At 40.0% G+C, this 12,844-nt stretch overlaps 1 protein-coding gene and 1 long non-coding RNA gene across 2 annotated transcripts in view; one reads left to right on the top strand and one right to left on the bottom strand.

The window, feature by feature from the left end:
- cenpx (centromere protein X) overlaps nucleotides 1-12,844 on the bottom strand; it is a 43,893-nt gene that overhangs the window by 13,753 nt on the left and 17,296 nt on the right. The window lies entirely within an intron of this gene.
- LOC111191371 (uncharacterized) lies at nucleotides 1,432-2,608 on the top strand. Its single transcript, XR_002649463.2, has 2 exons — nucleotides 1,432-1,504; nucleotides 2,191-2,608. It is a non-coding gene; the product is annotated as an uncharacterized LOC111191371 (long non-coding RNA).

Below are 12,844 nucleotides of genomic sequence, written 5' to 3' on the forward strand. Positions count from 1 at the left end.
TTCTCCTGCGATGGGCCTAGCTGTCTGGCTGACGTGGTTTCCTGGTGCCTTTTCAGAGTCCGCTTTTCAGTTCACCTTGCTTTCGGGTGCAAAAGTAACCCCAAACTCGACTCCTTTGCTGAGGCGCTCTGCTGGATTTTGCTTAACACAGGCTCCCGTTCGTGCTTCACATCCTTCGTCATCGATCCTCCTTCCTCGCCCCCTTGCGGAGTCTTGAAGCCTTGACCAGTGCTTTCACTCGCCTCCGTGCCCCGCTGTCGGAGAACTCTGTTGGTCCCTCCAAGTCTCTAGAGTTTCTCGGGATCTTTTCGCCTCCTTTTAAGCTCAGTTTTCCTCAGCACAAGCTCGTCCCCAACACGTACCAAGCACCAACTTTGTTACCTCCTCGGCCACTTTTATTCACAACCCAAATCGAACCCAGGGTCGTTCTTTCATCTCCCACCTCCTCCGCTTGGCTTTTTCTGTCCGATCCCTCCACCATTCATTACGCTCAACGAATACTGCACAGCGGAAATCCGTTTCTGGCTGTACTTCCTCTGCAACCGAACGGAATTTCCTTCTTATACGCCAATGCAGCTTCCAGCTCTTTTGATGTTAAGCTATTCACAGATATCGCACCTTCCTCTGGTCGCCTCTGCTTGGCCGGAGAACTTCATCTGCTCCGCCGCACACCTGCACGATTCTTCTGCGCTCTCTGGAAATATATACGGCCCTCATCGCTGCCCTCCTTTGGGGACATGAATGGTCGAAAAAATCTATTCTACTCCACTCTGACAATCTCGCCGCGGTCCACATCAATAAAAGTTGCTCCAAATCACTAAAAATCTTGCCTTTTATCCGTCGTCTCACTTGGCACTCCATTAAGCATCAATTCATCACTAAAGCAGTTCACATCCCAGGTCCATCCAATTCTATTGCTGATTCTTTCTCGTTTTCAATTACAGAAATTCAGATCCTTGGCTCCGCATGCAGCATCCAACACCTCCAGGCAAGGAATCCCCGAGCACATGATCAAGCTCCTCGGCCGGTGGTCTTCCCAAGCTTATAACATATACATCTGTTCCCAACCAGACAATTTGGGACAGGCTCATTTCAAACTAGCTTCCTTATAAGCACCAATTTTGGGGATATAACTGCACGCTACTTCAAGCCCGCAGTTCAGAACTCCAGCCCAATTTTCCCTGAGTTCCCTCCCCTTTTTTCATCTTCTTTCTCTACATCTTTAGGCGTGGTCCGCACTTAGCAAAAGTGTTTTCACACTGCAAGTGAAACTGACCACGGTTCAGTAGATCTAAGACCATCTCTTTTGGTCAGAACAAAACTGGACATGGTTATCTCCAGACTTGTGTTCCAAAAGGGAAGTGCATGGAGGTATAATTGCATAGAATGAAAATTCATTCATTTTGTTCTAAACTTCTCTTTTTTTTAGGTGGGAAATCTAAAAAGTGAGGCTCTGGTGAGGTCAAAGGGGCACTGCACATCGCCAAAATAAACGCATTAATGGGTAACTATATGACCTATAGTAGATTATTGATCATGACTAGGGCTGTAATTGATAAAAAAAAAGTATTTAATTTGCTGTAAATGAATGTGAATCTACTTTTTCACAGGCTAGGCATAGACTATGGTGTCTGTTCGCTCCTCTCAGTGTTACACTTACAAAATAATAGAATATTTACAAAATATATGTGTAGACATCACAGATACATTAACTAACAGCTTATCAAAAAAAGGGGCTAGGGTAAAATGGGGTTTTAGTGGAATTATGAAACAACTAAGATTTGGGAGAAGGAACATGAGTGAAGCTCCTCCTCCTTCCAATCCAACATCCTGTAAATACCTTGCACTTCACTTATGTGTCATGATGAGTCTTTGCAAGCCTACAACAAGATTTGCTACCTACAACAAGAAGGAGCTAACTCTAATCTAAAGTTATGAGTTCTCTCCCCTCTCATCATTCTCTTCCTGAATAATCATAAGCTGATGTAAATAATAATAAATTATTCAGTGACATAAAATGCCATTTCTGTGTGTATAATAAATCGATGCACTGAGTAAACAACCTGTGTAAAGTGTGGACTAGTCTTAAGTTTAAGTAATTTCTGGAGTGGTGATGTTATATTGTAGCATGTCACTATGGGTTAAATGTATCTATAAAAACTGAAATGCAGTATTTTTCACCTGTTACAGATGCTGTGATCCACAAATTCCCTGGCACCACCAGGGGCTAACTGGGGACTGCATTAAATCAAAAACTGACTGAGCTGCGGCATCAAAGAGAAAAATTGACCATCGGTGGATAAAAAAAAATTATTATTGTTTCAAGTTCTGTTAAAAAAAAACAGCTTTGCCTCCACCGCTACACTTTGAGGATCTATTTCTGTTTTAAAAAAGACTGAGAAAAAGCATCTTCCCTTTTTTGTCTGTTTTTTATCTTTACCACCACTAATAGCAACTGGACATTTAATATGCCTCCATTAATACCAAAATTGTGAATGTTTAACTTTGTCATCCAGTAGAGGATTTGTTTCAACAGTGCTGTGGTTTCATATCTGCATAAAACTCAGTAAAGTATTTTTCTCTTTTAAATAAAGTGTTTAAATAAGAATTTTGGAATTGCAATTCGCATTTATAATATAAATAGACACATGTATATGAAGAAGCAGCACATATATGGAGAGAAAAATGTGTTACACATAACTATGCGTTTCTATGGGTCATATGTGACGTATTTCACAAACATAATCATACACTAATTTATGGCAAGACATGGATGACATATAGGACAAAATATGTATTTCACATACTTAACCATACAGAATTTATGGGCCAGACATACATATGACATATAGATCAAAATATGTAATTCACATACATAACCATACATAATTTATGGACCAGGCATATATGTCTTTATATGAAATTGTTCCAATTTTGAATAGGTTTCATATATGTTGGACATATATCGTTCATATAAGTTTTTGCTTTATATGACCATATATATTATATATGCCAAATTCATATATGTGCATATATTACATTTCCGTATGGGCAGTCTCATAATCTCACACGGAAGCCACACCGGCCGGCAGTAGATGTTCCAGCTCCAGCGAGCAGAAGGACTCTATAAAATGTTCATTCCTCCGATGACACCAAGCACTGTTGATCAGAAAACATACACCACCTCCCTTGCTTTTCCCGGAGAGCTCTTTGAATCTGTCGGCGCTTTGCAGAGGAAACCCTGAGGGTTCGATGGCGTAATCGGGAATGTCCGCGGATAACCAGGTCATTAGCTCAAACAAAGGATCACCGGTGTAAAAATCAAAGTCCGGTTTGCGGTGAGTGATCAACGATCTGACTCCAGTGTTTGTCGGTCATAGGTGATGATGCCAGTAACATTTAGTGCAAAAAGAATGATAAACAAACACAAAAACAAAGAAAAACTGCAAAAGTAAGTGGGAGCTCGCAACACGGCAGCCATGCTCGATGCCATCTTGATGACGTATCAGGTGTTAGAGTTATATGAACGTTTTCTACAAAGAAAGACAAGTTTAGCATTGACTTATGGTGAGACAATGACAATGAGCCGTCAAGCTAGTCTGAAAGTTGTTTTCAGCGTGAATGTCTTCTCAACGATTACCACAAGTGAATCAATGGCTTTCTTTATAACAGGCATAACAATTAAGAAAATCTAAACTATTATAGATGTTATTTTTGAAAAAGAGTTGAGTGACCCACTGTTCCATAATTAAAACTTGGGGTTTTGGTGGTTTAAAATAGAGAAATGCCAGTATGGTGTAAATATATTTGTTATGTCTCTTCAGGATGTGGTGAAGGATACAAGGGAGGTGTGCAGCACGAGACCTCCTGATAAAATGTTTAACACATATAAAGTAAAAAAAAAAACTTTTTTTTGTGGTCTTATTTCTAAGCCTAAAAACCTTTTTTTCATGTGTCCTTTTACAGTAACTGCACCAAGGAGAACACATCTGAACAGCCACATTGTTTAAGGTAATGATAGTATTAAATGACCAACAGGCTTATTAGCAAGGCTATGTCAGACAAGTGAAGAGATGATAGGATGACTGAGAGAACAAGCAGTGCAGATTTTAATATTTTTTTAATATTTAATATTTTTATTGTTATGTTTGCCTGTTTTTTAAGTCAACATTGATGTTTGTCCATATACATATCAACACATCTATCAACACCTAACACAGGTTTTAGTAAAGTTCTGAATGTCAGTTTGTCTGAATGATGCTTCTCTTATTGTTCAACGCCACCTTCTGCTGCTGTAAAAGCCAGTTGTGATGTAGTGCTCCACCAAGTTAAAATCTGAGGGCAGTAGCTAAGACTGAGGGACTGAAAGACATTAACTGTGGTTCCGTGGTTTCTCCCTCAAAGTACAGCTCCAGGGCAGCTCTCTGAGATCAGTCACAATCTGTGTGCTGTTTGCCGGGGTATGTTTGAAATGACAATGATACACTGATGTTAGAACCCAATGTTTAGAAAATAGAGCTAAAAAAGTTAGACAATTTAAAAAAGGTAATTTATCATTACAGAAAACCACTATATTTACAAAATTCCTACAGAAAATTCAGCACCATTTAATCTAAATAGAAAACACACCCTGTAAACCCATTTATTACATTTACATTCCGAAAAGTCATTATTTTTCAAAGTGGCAGTATTGTGGTAGTGCCATCGCATCCACTCAGAAAATGCATGGGTTCAAATATACCCTTAAAATAAGATACTGATACATACAGAAGTCTGAAATCTAGATAAAAATATGCCAAACACTTACAGGGTACTTACAGTACAGACAAGCAGTATCCACAAAAAATGTAAGGAGAAAAAGATGAGCAAAGAATCTCCAAATGACCCTGTACTCTTACTGCCTACTGAGGTGTTTGCAGGAGGAATAAGACAACGCAACACCTGAAACGTTTCCTCACATAATACCTTTACCATGTCCCAACTTTTTCTAAAACATTGTAGTTTAAAATAATTGTGTCTGATCTAAACGTTTGTGTTAATGAAAATCACATAATGTTACCAGAACAACAGCTCTGTTTTATGTTCTGTGGTGTAAACTAGTCGTGGGCGATATGTATCGTTTGCGAAATTATCGTGAATGTTGATTTGACGATGTGTAATTTTGTAATATCGAGTTTTTTTTGTTTTTTTTTTAAATCGCCAAAAATTAATAAACTGCATCGTATTTTAAGGCTGTTATTTATATATTTATACATATACATAATGTAAGTAAAAACAACTGATTAACTAAACTCAGAGTGCGTTGTGCATAAAGTAGAGACCTGCACCCGCTGGACCCAATGCATAGTAGTGCAGCGCAGGGCAAATTTTGAAAGCTCATTGCAGGCGGGTGAGGCAGACGGAAAGTCTCGGAAAGCTAACCTTAGCTGCTCTTCCTTTCCTTGTGCTGGTTCTGGTTAAGCTGGTGCTTTGGCAGTCGTTACATTGTTGTTTGTTTATTTCTTTGTTTCTGGGTAATTTATTGTATTTGGTGTCCTTGTCCAGACGCAGTTTATTTACTTTATTATTTACTTATTTATTGTTTTCCTACTTTTGTGTGACGTTTTTATTTTTCATCTTTTGCAATTCGTTAGATTATAGTTTCGTTAGTATTTTGGGTTTAGTTTAGTTTGTTTGTTTTCTAATTTTATTTGTTTTTGCGATTTATTATTCATTTATTTTCCTTAAAGAGAGGGCCTTGGCCTGCAGGCCCTGTTTGCTTTCAGTTGTGTTTGCTTTCAGTTGTGTTTGCTTTATTGTGGCGTTTATTTGTTTGGGTCTGTAGGTGGGTTTTGTTTAGTTACTTCTTTTTTTTTAGTTCTAATTGTTTACTTTTTAGTTTGTTTTGTGTAAGAATTTATTTGTTATTTTGGTTAAATATTTCTGTTTATTTGAATATTTTGTCATTGCAGCTAGCTTAGTGATGTGTTCAGCTAAGTAAATCACTTTTAATTCCTCAAGCCAATGACAAGAACTGCCTTGAGCAGTAACGCGAACGTCGGAATCATGCGGGAATTGCGGGCGGGAGTGGGACTGAAAATCATATTTTTTTGCGGGAGCAGGACTGGAAATGCTGTCCCGCGCAGGTCTCTAGTATTAACACGCCCTGTCCCGCCGGCGGGCCAGAAAAATATCATAATTCATATCTGGCTGTGTTTGAGTAAGTATAGGCTCAATATAGACACCCAATATGCCATTTTAAAGCTAAGAATCTCTACTTTTCAGTCACATTTAGCTGTATTTCGTTTTAGAGCTGAAAGCGTGCGCTAGACGGTCCGGTTTGTGATAAAAACACGCTCTTTGATCCGCCCGGGGTACCTGCAGAACACCCCCACACGCAAACAGAGCGAATCAGCACCTACCTGAGAGCACTGGCTTCAGAATCCACCCAACCATCAGAAAATCCATCAATCCAGTCCCCAATAATCCCTATTTATGTCTGAGAAGCGCTCTTATAAATCCAACGCAGATTAAAACTATTGGAAACTCCAGCGCTGTGTTCTGAGACTTTCCCTTTGTTCTGGAGCGATCAAACTGCGCATGCGTGTTACCATGGTAGTTGGGCAGACTGAGAGCCCCCCTCTGCCCCCTACATTCTGTCAGCCAATCAGGTGGCGAGTTATGTGGGACAGAGGTGAGGCCCGCTCTGAAACCGGACACTCTGAGAGCGCTCCCCCTCCCTCTGGAAAATCTGCTCCAGCGGGTCTATTCTATAGGGAGAGAACAGGCTGAGAGACCTTCTTTATTGCGAAATAAGTTATAAAATTAATAGTTTTTATTCTTCTAAAGTTTCCAGTCCTTTTCAGAAAGAAAGGACCATCCCAGGTTCAGATCTCTATCATATCTAGGGAGCAGTTTATAATTTTACATGGTGATTTTAAAACGTCTAATAGCAGAATATAGAGCTACTAAAACACTTCATCCACATAAATATACCATTTTATGGATCTAAAAATAAAAAATAGAAATAGAAAATCTGAAAAGCGCCTAAAAAATGTCCTGTTTTTTACCATATTTTGAACCTTACATGTTCAATTGAATACTTTTTTTAGAATAGTTTTGTATTTTTTGGAAAATATCGTCAAAATATCGTTATCGCAAAAATAAAAAAAAAATATCGAGATAGTTCTTAGTGTCGTCCGGAGTTCTCTCGTTTATGTCCCGTTCTCGCCTCTCGTGTGTCCGACCGGCGTCCCGTGCTGGCCTCCTGCTGCTGGCCCCCTGCTGCTGGCCGCTTTGTCGTCGGACGCCTCCCGCTCCTGCTACCGGCGCCTCCCGCTCCTACTGACGGCTGCTGCTCCCCTTGTCCGGTCGGCGGTGCATGGAAGACGAAATCTGCTTGCCACGCGCCGCGCCGTTGGCTGGCCGGCCCGCTTCTCTACCCCCTCCTGCTGTGTCCCGCCGCTGCCCCAGCCCAATGTCGGCGATAAGCCCCAGCTGTCCCGGTCCTTCAGGCGTTCGCTGTCTCGGTGTGGAGTTCGGACTCTCGTTTGGTCGCTGTTGAAGAGCGTTGTGGATCTGCTTCCGGGTTGCCTATCCCTGCAACGCAGTGTTCTGTCGTATTGTGCAACCCATCGAGATGTGCTTCTCGACACCAGTGCCCATGCGCGGGACCATTGTTTGTTTTCTTCTTTAATGGTTTTCTGTTAAGTTGTGGTCTCCCCTCCTTGCTCTAAACTGTCCTCCGATATTTTGTTTCGGCTTTATGAATTTCCTGCTGAAGCATGTTTGAATATGGGGCTTTTTCTAGCACTTTTACTTTTTTATTTTGTACTAGAGTTGCACGGTTCGCCAGGGTGGCAAAGTGCAACAGAACACCGGTTCACCCGGCCCCTCTGCCTTCGCTCCGCCTCCCCTGGCCTCTGCTGCTGCAGTTACGACTGGCGCGGGCCTGCCCGGATCTTTCTCCTTCTGGCGCGCTCTCCCTGGAACTTTTACCGTCGCTGCGCTGCTTGGCGCGCTCCCTCCTGAATCTTCTACTGTTGATGCGCTGACTGGCGCGCTCCTGCCTAGATCTTCGACTGTTACTGCTACTGCGCTGCTGGTGCGCTTCTGCTGGGTCTGCTGCTGCGCTGCTGGTGCGCTTCTGCTGGATCTGCTGCTGCTGCTACTGCGCTGCTGGTGCGCTTCTGTCGGATCTGCTGCTGCTGCTGCTACTGCGCTGCTGGTGCGCTTCTGCTGGATCTGCTGCTGCTGCTACTGCGCTGCTGGTGCGCTTCTGCTGGATCTGCTGCTGCTACTGCGCTGCTGGTGTGCTTCTGCTGGATCTGCTGCTGCTACTGCGCTGCTGGTGCGCTTCTGCTGGATCTGCTGCTGCTGCTACTGCGCTGCTGGTGCGCTTCTGCTGGATCTGTTGCTGCTGCTGCTACTGCGCTGCTGGTGCGCTTCTGCTGGATCTGCTGCTGCAGCTGCTACTGCGCTGCTGGTGCGCTTCTGCCGGATCTGCTGCTGCTGCCCTACCTGGCGCTTCTGCCGGATCTGCTGCTGCGCTGCCAAGCGTGTTTCTGCCTGGGTCCTCTGCTGCACGGCCTCTTCCTCCTCCTGTTTAGCTACTGCCGTGCCTGGCCCGGCTTTTGGTAGGCCGTTTGTTTCTCCTGATGCTGCTACGGTTTTCCCCGCGCTTGCGTGCTGTCATCCTACAAGGTAAGGTTCTTCTTTTGCCTTCCTTCCGAAGCCTGTTTACCCCCGGCGCGTGGATGGTCCTCCTCGTCTTTTGACCTTATGGCTGGCCGCTCTTCTACCTCTTTTCTTTTTTCTGTTCTGTCTCCTGTTCGCTGTTCTGTTGATTTTCCGGACTCTAACTCCTTCCGTCGGGGACGTGATGCTGCTGCTGCCTAAGTTTTGATTCAGTCGCACTACTCGGACATTATTCTACTACCAGTGTTGGGAAGTAACGGATTACATGTAACGGCGTTACGTAATCAGATTACAAATTATGAGTAACTGTAATCCGTTACAGTTACTGCTTCAGTAAATGGTAATCAGATTACAGTTACTCTGCTAAAATAAATGGATTACATTGCGGTACTTTTCTATTTTTGGTCTTCCAATCCAACACTGACAAAACGCAAACACATTCACATAAATCACGACATCAGAATATTCTATGATTCACAACCTCCTGCTCAGAATGTTTTCACTGCAGAAGCGCCCCCTAGCCCATCGGCGGGCCCGTTCTGACTATGTAAAGTTGAATGCTTATAAGCGTCAAATATTCTAAACACACCGACCAAATAACTGACTCATATTCTTTAGTACTAATTTAACTACCTGCATGCAAATTTACAACCATCTACATGAAACCAGTCGCCAGAAATCGCCAACTGAAAACAGCCTGTTTTTTTTACATTGTTTACATGGGGAACACGCCTCCCCAACAAAATAGCCTTATAACATATTATTAGTATATAAAATAACATCATATTACATTATAGAAAATTCACTTACTATCACAGCATCCACAATACAGCACTGACCCGCAGATAAAATATCCATAAAGTCCTTTATTCGCCTGCTCACTTCTCCTCACAAACATGCGTTTATTTTCAGCGGTCCACAAACCACTATTTTTCTTGAGTGATCGTCTTTTGAACCAATAACGTGAGCGCTGGATCAATCCAATCCAATCAAATCGGGTCATAGCCTTTCTCCAGCGTCACAAAAGTGATTGACACCTATTTCAACCAATAGTCCACCCTTAGACGAAAACATTGGTACGTAATTTTCCCTGATTGGTCTCCTAATGGCTGGGGGAGGGGCATGCCTAACCGCTGTCACCAAATTCCCTCTGCTAAACATAAGTCCGCCCACAGCGCGCATACGTGTGATTTTGTTTGTCATTTCATCAAAAAGTATTAATATTACTCTGAAATAGACTTACATGCATTTATTTTATCACAAACAAACAAAAAAATTACAAACTCTGGCTGTATAGAGACAGATTTACTGGAGAGGTTTTGAACACTTTGGAGACGCCTGGTGGACACCTAATATAATGCAGTGTAACTCTTCAATGCATTGTGATATAAATTACAAATTTTGTAATTTGTTTGTCAAGACCCTACTGAATCAGGAAATGTAGAGAATGATTGACTATTCATCACCAACATCCATACACACATTGTAAACTGTAAATATAACAGGCGCTTTTTTTTTTTTTACAATTTCTTCTGCATTTGATGTTCTCAAATGGAACTTAAATAATGGAAATTAAAGTGTTGAAGTGAATTATTGTTTACTGTTTATGATTACACTGCATTTGACATTTAATAATAAAACATTCAAATTATATTTTGTTTGCATTTGTGAGTTCTTAGAAAAGGAACAGATTGTAATCGCATTAAATCCTATTGGACCAAATTGTATCGTATAAAGACATAATTTGAGGTATCGTAAATTATCGTATCGCTGACTAAAATAATCGTATTGTATCGTATCGTAATGAATCTTGTGATTTACACCCCTAGATAATCCTGGCAAAAAATCCACCTGCAGAAAGTGGCAAACCTGCAAATAGTTAGCTTACAGTTGTTGTTACATTGTTTGGTTTTTAATGATTTTATCATCAATTTATAGAAGTGTTTTATAAAATTGTTTGATTAAATGGTTTCATAAGTATTTTTATAGGGTGATTGAAAAGGCTGTTTTATTTGTCTATCTATTAACTGGAAGGAAAAATAAAAGAATAATATGCAAGATGTGGTTGCTACATTCATTCAGGCTTAAAAAAACGTCAATATTGTAAGTAATCCAAAGTAATCAGATTACGTTACTCACTTGAAGTAATGTAACTGATTACGTTACAAATTACATTTTGAGTGATGTAATCAGTAATCTGTAAGGGATTACATTTTAAAAGTAACCTTCCCAACACTGTCTACTACTCACTACTTCATTCTTTCCCCATCTCTTCCCCGACCTCGCCTCCCTTACTGTCACACACAGTTACTCATGATTGGGTTTTCACATATTCACTTCTTGGAAATATTTTGTATCATATGCATGTTTGTGTTTCTCGGTGCTTTCAGTCTCTTGCGATTCATGTCAATGCTCCTTGCACTATGCTCCATAAATTATTTGATAGCAGTTGGCAACATCTTCTGCTCTGCCCAGTTTACGAATATATTACGTTTTTTATATAGTCTTATGTAATGATAATAATAATAATAATAATAATAATAATAATAATAATAGTGGTAATTATAGTAATAATAATAGTTATAATAGTAATAATAATAATACTACCAATATTAATCTTTATTTTTATAGCCCCTTCATACATTAAAATGCAGCTCAAAGTGTGCTGTACGCAGAAAAATCACAAAATTAAATAAGTAATATTTAGTAATATTGCTAGTAATGCTAGTAATACTAAAAATAATAATAGAATACGAACTAATATAAACTATATTATAAAACCGTAATAGGATAAAAAATAATACTGTTAATCTTACGAAATATTGTGACTGTGAAATACACCGATTGAAATTTTAAACGAATGGATATCTTGTTAAAGCATAGTTTACAGAAATGTGTACTCTGCTTTTTAAAACTATTTGCTGCTGATGAACTGCTTCCCGACTTCTCTTCTTATTAACTTTTATATTCTATTTAGATTTCTTCTTATATCTTTTCTATTCTTCTGTGTTTTGATCCGTATCTAGTGTGTTTCTTTATTCTTACTGTTCTTTATTTCTTATATATTGTGCTGTTGCTGCTGGATGTCTACATTTCCTTAGGGATAAATTATATATCTATATATCTATCTCTTTCTGTCTCTGGGCTCGAGATTTCGCTTGGGTGCTTTTCGTGTCTTCTCTGTTTGCTGTGTCGTTTGTCGTTGGTATTTCTCATTGTTCTCCTCTGCGCCGTTTTTTCGGCCTCGCTCGATGCGAGCGCCGCTCTGTTTGTCGGTTTTTGGGGGTTTATTTCCAAGGGCGATAGTTTGCCGACTGTTGGCAATTAATTTTAACCCTCGCCCCTGGATCTGCCTCTCAGTTCTGTACGAAATGATCGGTGGTGATCGCGTGTGTTTCATTACTTATTATTTTCTCTGAAATTATTAATAAATATATTGTGACCGCGAAGCTGTGATCATGATCTTCATTAAAGTTGTTCTGCTTGCACTCCGATCATGTCATTGCTCAATTTAATTACCTGGGAATCAGTAACTATAAATTAATTTCATAATTGGAAACAAAATTTCTCTCAACAAAAAGTATTGTTGCCAATTAATAAGGAACGTCGTAATAGTCAGATTATCCGAGTTCGTTTTCTAATCCAGCTATATGCTTACTCCTCATTGCAAAATCCTCTTCCTCCATTTAAGATAGATTTCCATTTAAAGATATGAATGTAATTTACAAGTCTGATATATTCTCCCTATGTTTCAACTGCATACGGCAGCTTTTATGGATTTAAGCGCACAGGCTTTTCACATTATTTTATCCCATTAAATTATATTAATACAGGGTGGGCATAGTTTTATCAATCTGCTGTCTAAACTATACATTGTGTCAACATAAACCCATAGTGAAATTAATTCAGCAGACCCTCCTCTGTCAGAAAACATGGAGTTATCTATGAAAAAAGCGTAATTGTAGATGTAGGAGTCACTTATACTATAGGCGATACATGCCATTAAATTATCTTAATATAGAAAGGGCATAGTTGCAAATTAACATTTTTTGCTAATTTTTGATATTTTTGTTCTAGAATTAAGTAAAAATGTGTAAAAAACTTAAAAATAACCATTCCGTTAAATCCCTTGGCCCAGAATTGTATGGAAAAGTGTGCTCATTTGTCT

This window comes from Astyanax mexicanus, chromosome 19, assembly GCF_023375975.1.
Source record: "Astyanax mexicanus isolate ESR-SI-001 chromosome 19, AstMex3_surface, whole genome shotgun sequence".
In the NCBI taxonomy this organism is placed as follows: domain Eukaryota; kingdom Metazoa; phylum Chordata; class Actinopteri; order Characiformes; family Acestrorhamphidae; genus Astyanax; species Astyanax mexicanus.